Below are 13,447 nucleotides of genomic sequence, written 5' to 3'. Positions count from 1 at the left end.
CAGCTTACCAATTCTTAGATGTGATGGCTGCATTAGTTTTCTTTTTTAGGCCTTCTTTCTTTTATTTGGCGACCCGACCAGGAAGTCTGTTCTTTTTTCTTGTCAAAAATACTTTATTAAGTTCAATGAAATTGAGTACAATAAATTAATATTGAGTATTGTACAATTCAGAATACTCATATGTGCTTACAATTATAGTATTGATCCTGAGGTAAAGCATTGTGAAAAATTGAAGTAATTAGTTAACAATTATGAACTAAACCAATATTGATTAAGACATTCAAATATTATGTAATATTTAAGAGTATGAAAAAACTAAATAAAGATTTCCTGAATAATCTTGATATAATGAAATATGTTACATTACTAATGATTTCTTTGTAAGTCTGTTGTTTTTCAGCAGAACAAGCTTTCCTGCAGATCTAGCAGTTAGAGGATTGAGGCAAACCACGGCCCAGGAGGGTTACAACAATCAGCTGTTTTTATGTATGTAAAACCCTTTATCTCCAAAGGAGTCTGGCTTCAATTTGTTAGTGTATTTAAATATGATCGTACATCTAAAAAATCCCCCCACCCCGGACTGACAATGTTGCTGTCCAAAGGTGCCTCTGTTGCTCCAGAGTAGGGGAGCTCTAATACAGGCGATTTGTTACTGCTCACATCACAAAAAGAAAATGAATGCAGCCACCACATCTAATGATTGGTAAGCTGCAATATATTACACTTTTCGTTTTGGGTTTAATACCACTTTAACCTGTTCCCGGGCAGATGATGCCTGAACCGGGTGGACGTCATATGACATCCTCTGAGATCGCACCCTGTGCTCCGCCGTGGGCCCACGCAGCAGCACGTTCTTTCACTGGGTGGGTCCACCGGGCGATGACTAATCACTGTACCGGCCCGCTGTGGGTACCATGTGGCTGCTGTAACCAATCAAAGCAGGTCACATGATAGCTGTAAATAATTGATGGCTTCCTGTCAAGCCATCCATTGTATACAATTGTGTTGCTAGCTGTGATTGGTCATGGTGATCCCATGGCACAGACCCATTTATGGCCCATCTGTGCCATGTGATTAGCCAGCTAATCACAACAAACAAACTAAATCATTCAATAAAATGCTTGCATATAGCAATGAAATTCATTGCTGCAGATATATGCAAACATAATGTGTAAAAAAAAATTCTGATCGCTTCCACAGAGTAGTATGGTAACATTATATTGCTCTGGTCAACATGTGTTAAAGAAAAAAAAAAATTGTGAATTTTTTTTTTTTACGTAATGTCACCAGTCAATGGCTTTCTTCTTGTCACTCTTCCATAAAGGGCAGATTTGTGGAGAGACGACTAATAGTTGTCCTGTGGACAGATTCTCCCACCTGAGCTGTGGATCTCATGGACCTCTTGGCTGCTTCTCTGATGAATGATCTCCTTGCCCGGCCTGTCAGTTTAGGTGGACGGCCATGTCTTGGTAGGTTTGCAGTTGTGCCGTACTCTTTCCATTTTCGGATGATGGATTGAACAGAGCTCAGTGAGATGTTCAAAGCTCGGGATATGTTTTATAACCTAACCCTGTTTTAAACTTCTCCAAAACATTATCCCTGACCTGTCTGGTGTGTTCCTTGGCCTTCATGATGCTGTTTGTTCACTAAGGTTCCCTAACAAACCTCTGAGGGCTTCACAGAACAGCTGTATTTATGCTGAGATTAAATTACACGTGGATTTTATTTACTAATTTGTTGACTTTTGAAGGCAATTGGTTCCACTAGATCTTTGGGGTATTGAAGTAAAGGGGAATGAATACAAATGCCACACTTTTCACATATTTATTTGTAAAGAAAAATGAAAACAATTTATCATTTTCCTTCCACGTCACAATTATGTTCCACTTTGTGTTGGTCTATCACATAAAATCCCAAGAAAATACATTTACATTTTTGGTTGTAACATGACAAAATGTGGAGAATTTCAAGGGGTATGAATACTTTTTCAAGGCACTGTATACTCATACCATAGTTTGAGGGCTGGATAACTTCCCTACAGATTAAATAATGCAGTTGTGCTCATAAGTTTACATACCCTGGCAAAATTATTTCTTGGCTGTTTTTTGGAGAATATGAATGATAGCACAAAAACATTTCTTTCACTCATGGTTCGTGTTTGGCTGAAGCCATTTATTATCAATCAACTGTGTTTACTCTTTTTAAATCATAATGACAACAGGAACTAACCAAAGGACCCTGATCAAAAGTTTACATACCCTGGTGATTTTGGCCTGATAACATGCACACAAGTTGACACAAAGGGGGTTGAATGGCTATTAAATGTAACCATTCTCCCCTGTGATCTGTTTGCTTGTAATTAGTGTGTGTGTATAAAAGGTCAATGAGTTTCTCGACTCCTGACAAACCCTTGCATCTTTCATCCAGTGCTGCACTGACGTTTCTGGATTCTGAGAAATGGGAGCAAAAGAATTGTCAAAGCATCTGCGGGAAAAGGTAGTTGAACTGTATAAAACAGGAAAGGGATATAAAAAGATATTCAAGGAATTGAGAATGTCGTGTTCAAACGCTAACCAAGAAGTGGAAAATGAGGGGTTCTGTTGAAACCAAACCACGGTCAGGTAGACCAACTAAAATTTCAACCACAACTACCAGGAAAATTGTTCGGAATGCAAAGAAAAACCCCCCAAATAACTTCAGTTGAAATACAGGACTCTGTGAAAACATGTGGTGTGGCTGTTTCAAGATGTACAATAAGGAGGCACTTGAAGAAAGATGAGCTGCATGGTTGAGTTGCCATAAGAAAGCCATTACTACGCAAATGCCACAAAGTATCCCGTTTACAATATGCCAAACACCACAGAGACAAGACTCAAACCTCAAGTCATTTGGAGTGATGAGACCAAAATTGAGCTTTTTGGCCACAACCATAAACACTACATTTGTAGAGGAGTCAACAAGGCCTGTGATGAAAAGTGGATCACTAATATTTTGGGAATGCATGAGCTACAAAGGCACAGGAAATGTGGTCAAAATTGATGGCTACATGAATGTAGTATGTTACCAAAAAATACTGGAGGAACATTTGCATTCATCAGCCAGGAAGCTGCACATGGGACATAATTGGACATTCCAACATGACAATGATCCAAAACACAAGGCCAAGTCGACCGGTCAATGGCTACAGCAGATTAAAGTGAAGGTTCTGGAGTGGCCACCTCAGTCTCCTGACCTCAATATCATTGAACCACTCTGGGGAGATCTCAAATGTGCCGTTCATGCAAGACAGCCCAAGAATTTACAGGATCTGGAGGCTTTTTGCCAAGAGGAATGGGCAGCTTTACCATCTGAGAAGATAAAGAGCCTCATCCACAAATACCACAAAGGACTTCAAGCTGTCATTGATGTTAAAGGTATTAATAACAGGGGTATGTAAACTTTTGATCTGGGTAATTTGGGTCGTTTCTGTTGTTTTTATGATTTAAATTGTTATCATTCCTATTCTTTGAAAAATGGTTGAGAAATTTCATAAATTATGCCAGGGTATGTAAACTTATGAGCAAAACTGTATATACTGATTTAGGTTATTTTCACTAAAGAAATGTACAGTAGTAGAATACATTTTGGCCTAAATTAACAAAGAAAGATTATTTATTTGCAAAATTTTATAACAAACAAAAAAAATATATATTTTTTTTGGTCTTTTTTCATTTATTTAGCAAAAAAATAAAAAATACCACTAAAGCAAGCTATATTTGTGTGAACAAAATGATAATAATTTGGGTACAGTGTTGCATTCAAAGTCTGAGAGCCCTGAAAGCTAAAAATTGGCCTGGGCAATAGCTATAAGTGACCCCGAGATATGTGGCCCCAAAATCGGGTCACAAAATGTCATTCTCTGCTCTATTAACTAATAACATTTTGCGACCCGATTTTGGGGCAACATATCTCGGGGTCACTTATAGCTAGAAACCCCAAATTTAGTATGAAAACACAATAGTACTAGCACTACAACATATCCAAATTTGGAGTTTCTAGCACCAAGTGACCCCGAGATAGATGGCCCTAAAGTCGGGTCACAAAATATTATCGAATGTGGTTGAAATAATGTCCAATCATGTTGAAATTATTTCGAATCCGGTAGAAATATTTTCGAATTTCGTTGAAATATTTTCGAATGTGGCTGATTTTTTTCGAATTCGGTAGAAAACTAAATGAAATCCGAAAACGAATTTAAGGAAGTTAACGAATATAACTAAACGAAATTAATGAATTAACGAATTAAAATGAAACGAAACTAAACAAATTTTTTCCTTTTGCACATGTCTACTCACCAATCCAAGCTGTTCATGATTGTTAATGTGTATCAAAACCCAAAGAAAAATTTTATATATTGCAGATTACCAATACTTAGCCCTTGTACACATGGTCGGAGATTCCGACAACCAAATCTGTGGGATTTTGTCCGAAACTGTTGCATACACACGGTCGGAAAAAGTTGTCGGAAAATACGGCGTGATGGCGTTATTTCGTTACGACGGGACTACGGTCATGCTAGTAGCCAATAGCTTTGGTGTAGGAATTTGATCTGAGCATGCGTGGCACTTTGTCCGATCAGAATTCTCTACACATGATCGGAGTATGTCCGATCAGAACATTTTGTCGTAAAATTTTACCAACAAATTGGAAAACTTGGTCCGTCGGAGTATCCGATGGACAGTCCGATGGCGACCACACACAGTCGGAATATCTGACAAAAAGTTCCGATCGAATACATTCCGTCGGAACCTCCGACCGTGTGTACAAGGGCTTAGATGTGATGGCTGGTAAGTTGCAATATATATATATAATTTTTTTTTTTATGTAGATTTACAAATTTAAATTTACAGGAAATCTTTCATGAAAGAAAATTGTTGCAGAGTGTACAAAGATTTCTGTATTTCTTATTAAAGCAATAAAGATAGTGGTTGAATGGTAACATTTTTAGAAGGAATTTAGCTGTGGCAGCTCCTGTATAATTTTTAATCGGAGGTTTACTTTGTACGATTGATGATTTACTCGGGGTAGGAGGATTCAACTGAGAAAAAATTCATCAAGCCCAGATGTATGATTTCATGACAGTCTGATGACTGAAAGTCTTCCTCTCGTGGTTTAGCCGTGGATAAGGCGAAGCTAAATAAATGATCTCTACGATTAATATTTCTCAGTGCCTCAAAAAATACAGACAGAAGGGCACAGAGCCAGTTCTTTTAATGTATGACTGTTTGTTTCTGACTGTGGATTAAATAATACGTTGGTGGCTTGGGAATACATCCCTATCAGGACATAAAGACTCAGAGGATTTCTGGTTTTACTGGGTAATGTTTGTGAGGAAAATAGTTCTATTATCTAAGATTATCTATTATTTAAGATTAAGGGCCAGTGTGTGTTCCAGATGCTTTTCTGCATGTGCTTTTCCGGTGCATTTTTGATGCGTTTTTAGTGTGTTTTTGATGCAGCCCTGTGCATTTTTCCTCCTCTTTTTTTCTTAACCTAAGAACACGTGTAATTTCAGTGCATTTTTGATGCGTTTTACAGGGTTCCAGTACAGTCCAGTGCATGTTCTACTTTTTTTTTTCCTGGAAAGCACTGGAACTGCAAGCCCTGGTGTGAACTACGCCATTGAAAACCATTAAGGGGCAGCTCACGCCATAAAAATTCATTCCGGATGCATTCCGGATCCTTTTCTGTATGCTCATTTTTTAAGCATTCCAGTGCATTTTTTCCCCCTCTTTTTTCTTCACTTTAAAATGCATGCCCAGTGTTTTCCCTGTATTTCAATGGCTCTAGTTCACACCATGCAACCAGTTTTCAGTGCAGAAACTGACCGGAAACTGACCGGAAACTGACTGCATGGTGTGAACTAGAGCCATTGGAATAGATGGAAAACACTGTGCATACATTTTTAGTGCAGAAAAAAAGCGCACGGAACTGAACAGAATTGCATCTGGTGTGAACTGGCCATAAATAAGGACATGTCTGTTTCAGTGCATTTTTGGTGCAGTTAGGTGCATTCCGATACAATTTTGATGCGTTTTACCACGTTCCAGTACAGTTCAGAGCAGAAAAAAAAGCAGCCTGTTCTACTAATTTTTCTGGAACTGAAGCACACTGGAACTGACTGCACTATCGAAAACCATATAACCTACTATCCATGTATTGTTGATGCAGAAAAAAACGCACTGAATGGCACGTGGTGTGAACTGGCCCATAACCTACTTCCCATCACTGGAACAAACCTGGCTATATGCTGCAGCTGGTGGAACATGACTGCCAGATTGCTGTCCTTCTTGAGCATCCCCTCTATCTGCGCTCATGCTACTGCCTTCCTCTAGCTGAGTATCATCATCAGAGCCTACAAAACACTGGGCATCCTTCTGGAGCATGTACCCAACACTGTGCTCAAACAGTTCGGGGGACTCCTCAGGAGGACATGGTGGGTCTAGGGAAGGAGTGACTGATGATGACATTGAGACAAGGGAAGAGGATGCGTTGGCAGCTGCTTTGCTAGTACCCTGAGCCTGGGTGAGAGAGGATGAGGAGGATCTTGGTCATCCACTCTACCAAGTCTTCGTCATGATGCGGCTCAACACGTCCAGCTACCGAAAATAAGGAGAAGCGTGTCCCATTTCCACGTGCTGATTATGATGCACCGCATCCACGGCCAGCACTGTTGTCTCTAGACTGCTTGCCCTCTTTTATTGGCTCGTGCCTGTCTGCCTCTCCTTGTTGGCCTTCCAGACATGATAATGGCCTGCAGGGAGATGAGAAAACCAGCAAATGGGTAGTGTATATTGTGCTGGAGGCCCACAACACCCACTAACTCCTGCAGATGCCTGTATGATAGAACACCAGCAATAAAGGGTATCTACAGATGTATATTGTGCTGTGCTGGAGGCACACAACACCCACTAACTCCTGCAGATGGCTCTATTAGAGAACACCAGCAATTAAAGGGTAGATACAGGTGTATACTGTGCTGTGCTGGAGGCACACAAAACCCACTAACTCCTGCAGATGGCTGCATTAGAGAACACCAGCAATAAAGGGTAGATACAGGTGTATAGTGTGCTGTGCTGGAGGCACACAACACCCACTAACTCCTGCAGATGGCTCTATTTGAGAACAGCAATAAAGGGTAGGTACAGGTGTATACTGCGCTGGAGGCCTACAACACCCACTAACTCCTGCAGATGGCATATTAGAGAACACCAGCAATAAAGGGTAGATACAGGTGTATATTGTGCTGTGCTGGAGGCACACAACACCCACTAACTCCTGCAGATGTCTTTATTATAGAACACCAGCAATTAAAGGGTAGATACCGGTGTATACTGTGCTGTGCAGGAGGCACAAAACACCCACTAACTCCTGCAGATGCCTTTATTATAGAACACTAGCAAAAAAAGGGTAGATACAGGTGCATATTGTGCTGCACTGGAGGCACACAACACCCACTAACTCCTGCAGGTGGCTGTATTAGAGAACACCAGCAATAAAGGGTAGATACAGGTGTATACTGTGCTGGAAGCACACAACACCCACTAACTACTGCAGATGGCTCAATTAGAGAACAGCAATATAGGTAGCTACAGGTGTATACTGCGCTGGAGGCACACAATACCAACTAACTCCTGCAGATGGCTCAATTAGAGAACAGCAATATAGGTAGGTACAGGTGTATACTGCGCTGGAGGCACACAACACCAACTAACATCCACTCTACCAAGTCTTCGTCATGATGCGGCTCAACACGTCCAGCTGCCAAAAATAAGGAGAAGCGTGTCCCTTTTCCACGTGCTGATGATGATGCGCCGCATCCACGGCCAGCACTGTTGTCTCTAGACTGCTTGCCCTCTTTTATTGGCTCGTGCCTGTCTGCCTCTCCTTGTTGGCCTTCCAGACATGATAATGGTCTGCAGGGAGATGGGAAAACCAGCAAATGGGTAGTGTATATTGTGCTGGAGGCCCACAACACCCACTAACTCCTGCATATGCCTGTATGATAGAACACCAGCAATAAAGGGTATCTACAGATGTATATTGTGCTGTGCTGGAGGCACACAACACCCACTAACTCCTGCAGATGGTTCTATTAGAGAACACCAGCAATTAAAGGGTAGATACAGGTGTATACTGTGCTGTGCTGGAGGCACACAAAACCCACTAACTCCTGCAGATGGCTGTATTAGAGAACACCAGCAATAAAGGGTAGATACAGGTGTATAGTGTGCTGTGCTGGAGGCACACAACACCCACTAACGCCTGCAGATGGCTCTATTTGAGAACAGCAATAAAGGGTAGGTACAGGTGTATACTGCGCTGGAGGCACACAACACCCACTAACTCCTGCAGATGGCATATTAGAGAACACCAGCAATAAAGGGTAGATACAGGTGTATATTGTGCTGTGCTGGAGGCACAAAACACCCACTAACTCCTGCAGATGTCTTTATTATAGAACACCAGCAATTAAAGGGTAGATACCGGTGTATACTGTGCTGTGCAGGAGGCACAAAACACCCACTAACTCCTGCAGATGCCTTTATTAAGAACACTAGCAAAAAAAAGGGTAGATACAGGTGCATATTGTGCTGTGCTGGAGGCACACAACACCCACTAACTCCTGCAGGTGGCTGTATTAGAGAACACCAGCAATAAAGGGTAGATACAGGTGTATACTGCGCTGGAAGCACACAACACCCACTAACTACTGCAGATGGCTCAATTAGAGAACCGCAACATAGGTAGCTACAGGTGTATACTGCGCTGGAGGCACAAAATATCAACTAACTCCTGCAGATGGCTCAATTAGAGAACAGCAATATAGGTAGATATAGGTGTATACTTTTTTGAAAGCACAGAACCCCCACTAACTCCTGCAGATGGCTCAATTAGAGAACAGCAATATAGGTAGATACAGGTGTATACTGCGCTGGAGGCTCACAACACCAACTAACTACTGCAGATGGCTCAATTAGAGAACAGCAATATAGGTAGATACAGGTGTATACTGCGCTGGAAGCGCACAACACCCACTAACTCCTGCAGATGGCTCAGTTAGAGAACAGCAATATAGGTAGCTACAGGTGTATACTGCGCTGGAAGTATCAACACCCACTAACTCCTGCAGATGGCTCAATTAGAGAACAGCAATATAGGTAGCTACAGGTGTATACTGTGCCAGAGGCACACAACACCAACTAACTACTGCAGATGGCTCAATTAGAGAACAGCAATATAGGTAGATACAGGTGTATACTGCGCTGGAAGCACACAACACCCACTAACTCCTGCAGATGGCTCAGTTAGAGAACAGCAATATAGGTAGCTACAGGTGTATACTGCCCTGGAGGCACACAACACCAACTAACTACTGCAGATGGCTCAATTAGAGAACAGCAATATAGGTAGATACAGGTGTATACTGCGCTGGAAGCACATAACACCCACTAACTCCACAGATGGCTCAATTAGAGAACAGTAATATAGGTATCTACAGGTGTATACTGCGCTGGAGGCACACAACACCAACTAACTACTGCAGATGGCTCAATTAGAGAACAGCAATATAGGTAGATACAGGTGTATACTGCGCTGGAAGCACACAACACCTACTAACTCCTGCAGATAGCTCAGTTAGAGAACAGAAATATAGATAGCTACAGGTGTATACTGTGCTGGAAGCACACAACACCCACTAACTCCTGCAGATGGCTCAATTAGAGAACAGCAATATAGGTAGCTACAGGTGTATACTGCGCTGGAGGCACACAACACCAACTAACTACTGCAGATGGCTCAATTAGAAAACAGCAATATAGGTAGGTACAGGTGTATACTGCGCTGGAAGCACACAACACCCACTAACTCCGCAGATGGCTCAATTAGAGAACAGCAATATAGGTATCTACAGGTGTATACTGCGCTGGAGGCACACAACACCCACTAACTCCTGCAGATGGCTCAATTAGAGAACAGCAATATAGGTAGCTACAGGTGTATACTGCGCTGGAGGCACACAATACCAACTAACTCCTGCAGATGGCTCAATTAGAGAACAGCAATATAGGTAGGTACAGGTGTATACTGCGCTGGAGGCACACAACACCAACTAACATCCACTCTACCAAGTCTTCGTCATGATGCGGCTCAACACGTCCAGCTGCCAAAAATAAGGAGAAGCGTGTCCCTTTTCCACGTGCTGATGATGATGCGCCGCATCCACGGCCAGCACTGTTGTCTCTAGACTGCTTGCCCTCTTTTATTGGCTCGTGCCTGTCTGCCTCTCCTTGTTGGCCTTCCAGACATGATAATGGTCTGCAGGGAGATGGGAAAACCAGCAAATGGGTAGTGTATATTGTGCTGGAGGCCCACAACACCCACTAACTCCTGCATATGCCTGTATGATAGAACACCAGCAATAAAGGGTATCTACAGATGTATATTGTGCTGTGCTGGAGGCACACAACACCCACTAACTCCTGCAGATGGTTCTATTAGAGAACACCAGCAATTAAAGGGTAGATACAGGTGTATACTGTGCTGTGCTGGAGGCACACAAAACCCACTAACTCCTGCAGATGGCTGTATTAGAGAACACCAGCAATAAAGGGTAGATACAGGTGTATAGTGTGCTGTGCTGGAGGCACACAACACCCACTAACGCCTGCAGATGGCTCTATTTGAGAACAGCAATAAAGGGTAGGTACAGGTGTATACTGCGCTGGAGGCACACAACACCCACTAACTCCTGCAGATGGCATATTAGAGAACACCAGCAATAAAGGGTAGATACAGGTGTATATTGTGCTGTGCTGGAGGCACAAAACACCCACTAACTCCTGCAGATGTCTTTATTATAGAACACCAGCAATTAAAGGGTAGATACCGGTGTATACTGTGCTGTGCAGGAGGCACAAAACACCCACTAACTCCTGCAGATGCCTTTATTATAGAACACTAGCAAAAAAAAGGGTAGATACAGGTGCATATTGTGCTGTGCTGGAGGCACACAACACCCACTAACTCCTGCAGGTGGCTGTATTAGAGAACACCAGCAATAAAGGGTAGATACAGGTGTATACTGCGCTGGAAGCACACAACACCCACTAACTACTGCAGATGGCTCAATTAGAGAACCGCAACATAGGTAGCTACAGGTGTATACTGCGCTGGAGGCACAAAATATCAACTAACTCCTGCAGATGGCTCAATTAGAGAACAGCAATATAGGTAGATATAGGTGTATACTTTTTTGAAAGCACACAACCCCCACTAACTCCTGCAGATGGCTCAATTAGAGAACAGCAATATAGGTAGATACAGGTGTATACTGCGCTGGAGGCTCACAACACCAACTAACTACTGCAGATGGCTCAATTAGAGAACAGCAATATAGGTAGATACAGGTGTATACTGCGCTGGAAGCGCACAACACCCACTAACTCCTGCAGATGGCTCAGTTAGAGAACAGCAATATAGGTAGCTACAGGTGTATACTGCGCTGGAAGTATCAACACCCACTAACTCCTGCAGATGGCTCAATTAGAGAACAGCAATATAGGTAGCTACAGGTGTATACTGTGCCAGAGGCACACAACACCAACTAACTACTGCAGATGGCTCAATTAGAGAACAGCAATATAGGTAGATACAGGTGTATACTGCGCTGGAAGCACACTACACCCACTAACTCCTGCAGATGGCTCAGTTAGAGAACAGCAATATAGGTAGCTACAGGTGTATACTGCCCTGGAGGCACACAACACCAACTAACTACTGCAGATGGCTCAATTAGAGAACAGCAATATAGGTAGATACAGGTGTATACTGCGCTGGAAGCACATAACACCCACTAACTCCACAGATGGCTCAATTAGAGAACAGTAATATAGGTATCTACAGGTGTATACTGCGCTGGAGGCACACAACACCAACTAACTACTGCAGATGGCTCAATTAGAGAACAGCAATATAGGTAGATACAGGTGTATACTGCGCTGGAAGCACACAACACCTACTAACTCCTGCAGATAGCTCAGTTAGAGAACAGAAATATAGATAGCTACAGGTGTATACTGTGCTGGAAGCACACAACACCCACTAACTCCTGCAGATGGCTCAATTAGAGAACAGCAATATAGGTAGCTACAGGTGTATACTGCGCTGGAGGCACACAACACCAACTAACTACTGCAGATGGCTCAATTAGAAAACAGCAATATAGGTAGGTACAGGTGTATACTGCGCTGGAAGCACACAACACCCACTAACTCCGCAGATGGCTCAATTAGAGAACAGCAATATAGGTATCTACAGGTGTATACTGCGCTGGAGGCACACAACACCCACTAACTCCTGCAGATGGCTCAATTAGAGAACAGCAATATAGGCAGATACAGGTGTATACTGTGCTGGAAACACACAACACCAACTAACTCCTGCAGATGGCTCAATTAGAGAACAGCAATATAGGTAGATACAGCTGTATACTGCCGTGAAAGCACACAACACCCACTAACTCCTGCAGATGCCGGAACACTACACAAGGCTGCCACGCTGGCGGCCTTATACAGTGTGGGGCGTGTACTAAACAGCCTGAGCTATAATTGGCCACAGGCATCCTTCCTGTGGCCAATCATGGCTCTCCTCGCTGCCGACGCTGTGATTGGCCAAGCATGCGGGGTCACAGTGAATGCTTGGCCAATCATGAGCCAGCAATGCACTGCGATGGTGCAGTGCATTGTGGGCCATGAGCGGCACGCAAATTTGGTGCGAACGGCCCACAGAGTTCTGGCTTTGCCGAACGGGTGAACAGCTGGTGTTCGAGTCAAACGTGCGTTCAACTCGAACACTAAGCTCATCCCTACTTAACATAGATCTTAAGCTGTTTGCAAAAGTACTAGCCGTCCGCTTGTCCCCCCTGCTCCTGAGAGTGATACATAACGACCAGGTGGGGTTTGTCCCTGGCTGGGAGGCGAGGGACAATACCACCAAAACAATTAATCTCATATCCCTGATACAGAGCAAAGGCCTGAGGGCTTGCCTTCTATTCTTTGACGCTGAGAAGGCTTTTGATAGGGTCAGCTGGAGATTCCTGCAGCTGTCCCTTGAACAACTTTGGTCATCCCTGTCAACCTGTCAACCTTTGGTCATCCTTTATTACCAAAGTAATGTCTTTGTACTCCCAACCCTCGGCCACTGTTTTAGTAAACGGTACTATGGCGGAACCTTTTGATGTTTCAAATGGCACAAGACAGGGCTGCCCCCTTTCCCCCCTCCTCTTTGTTATTATCATTGAACACCTTGCCTGCCCCATACGCCTCCATTCACGGCATACAAACGCCTTCTGCCCATTACAAGCTATCCCTCTATGCCGACGACCTCCTAGTTTATATTCAGAATC

This window comes from Lithobates pipiens, unplaced genomic scaffold (assembly GCF_037356315.1).
Source record: "Lithobates pipiens isolate NorthernLeopardFrog02 unplaced genomic scaffold, aLitPip1_a1.2 Scaffold_1, whole genome shotgun sequence".
Classification (NCBI taxonomy): domain Eukaryota; kingdom Metazoa; phylum Chordata; class Amphibia; order Anura; family Ranidae; genus Lithobates; species Lithobates pipiens.
This window is presented reverse-complemented; position numbering follows the sequence as displayed.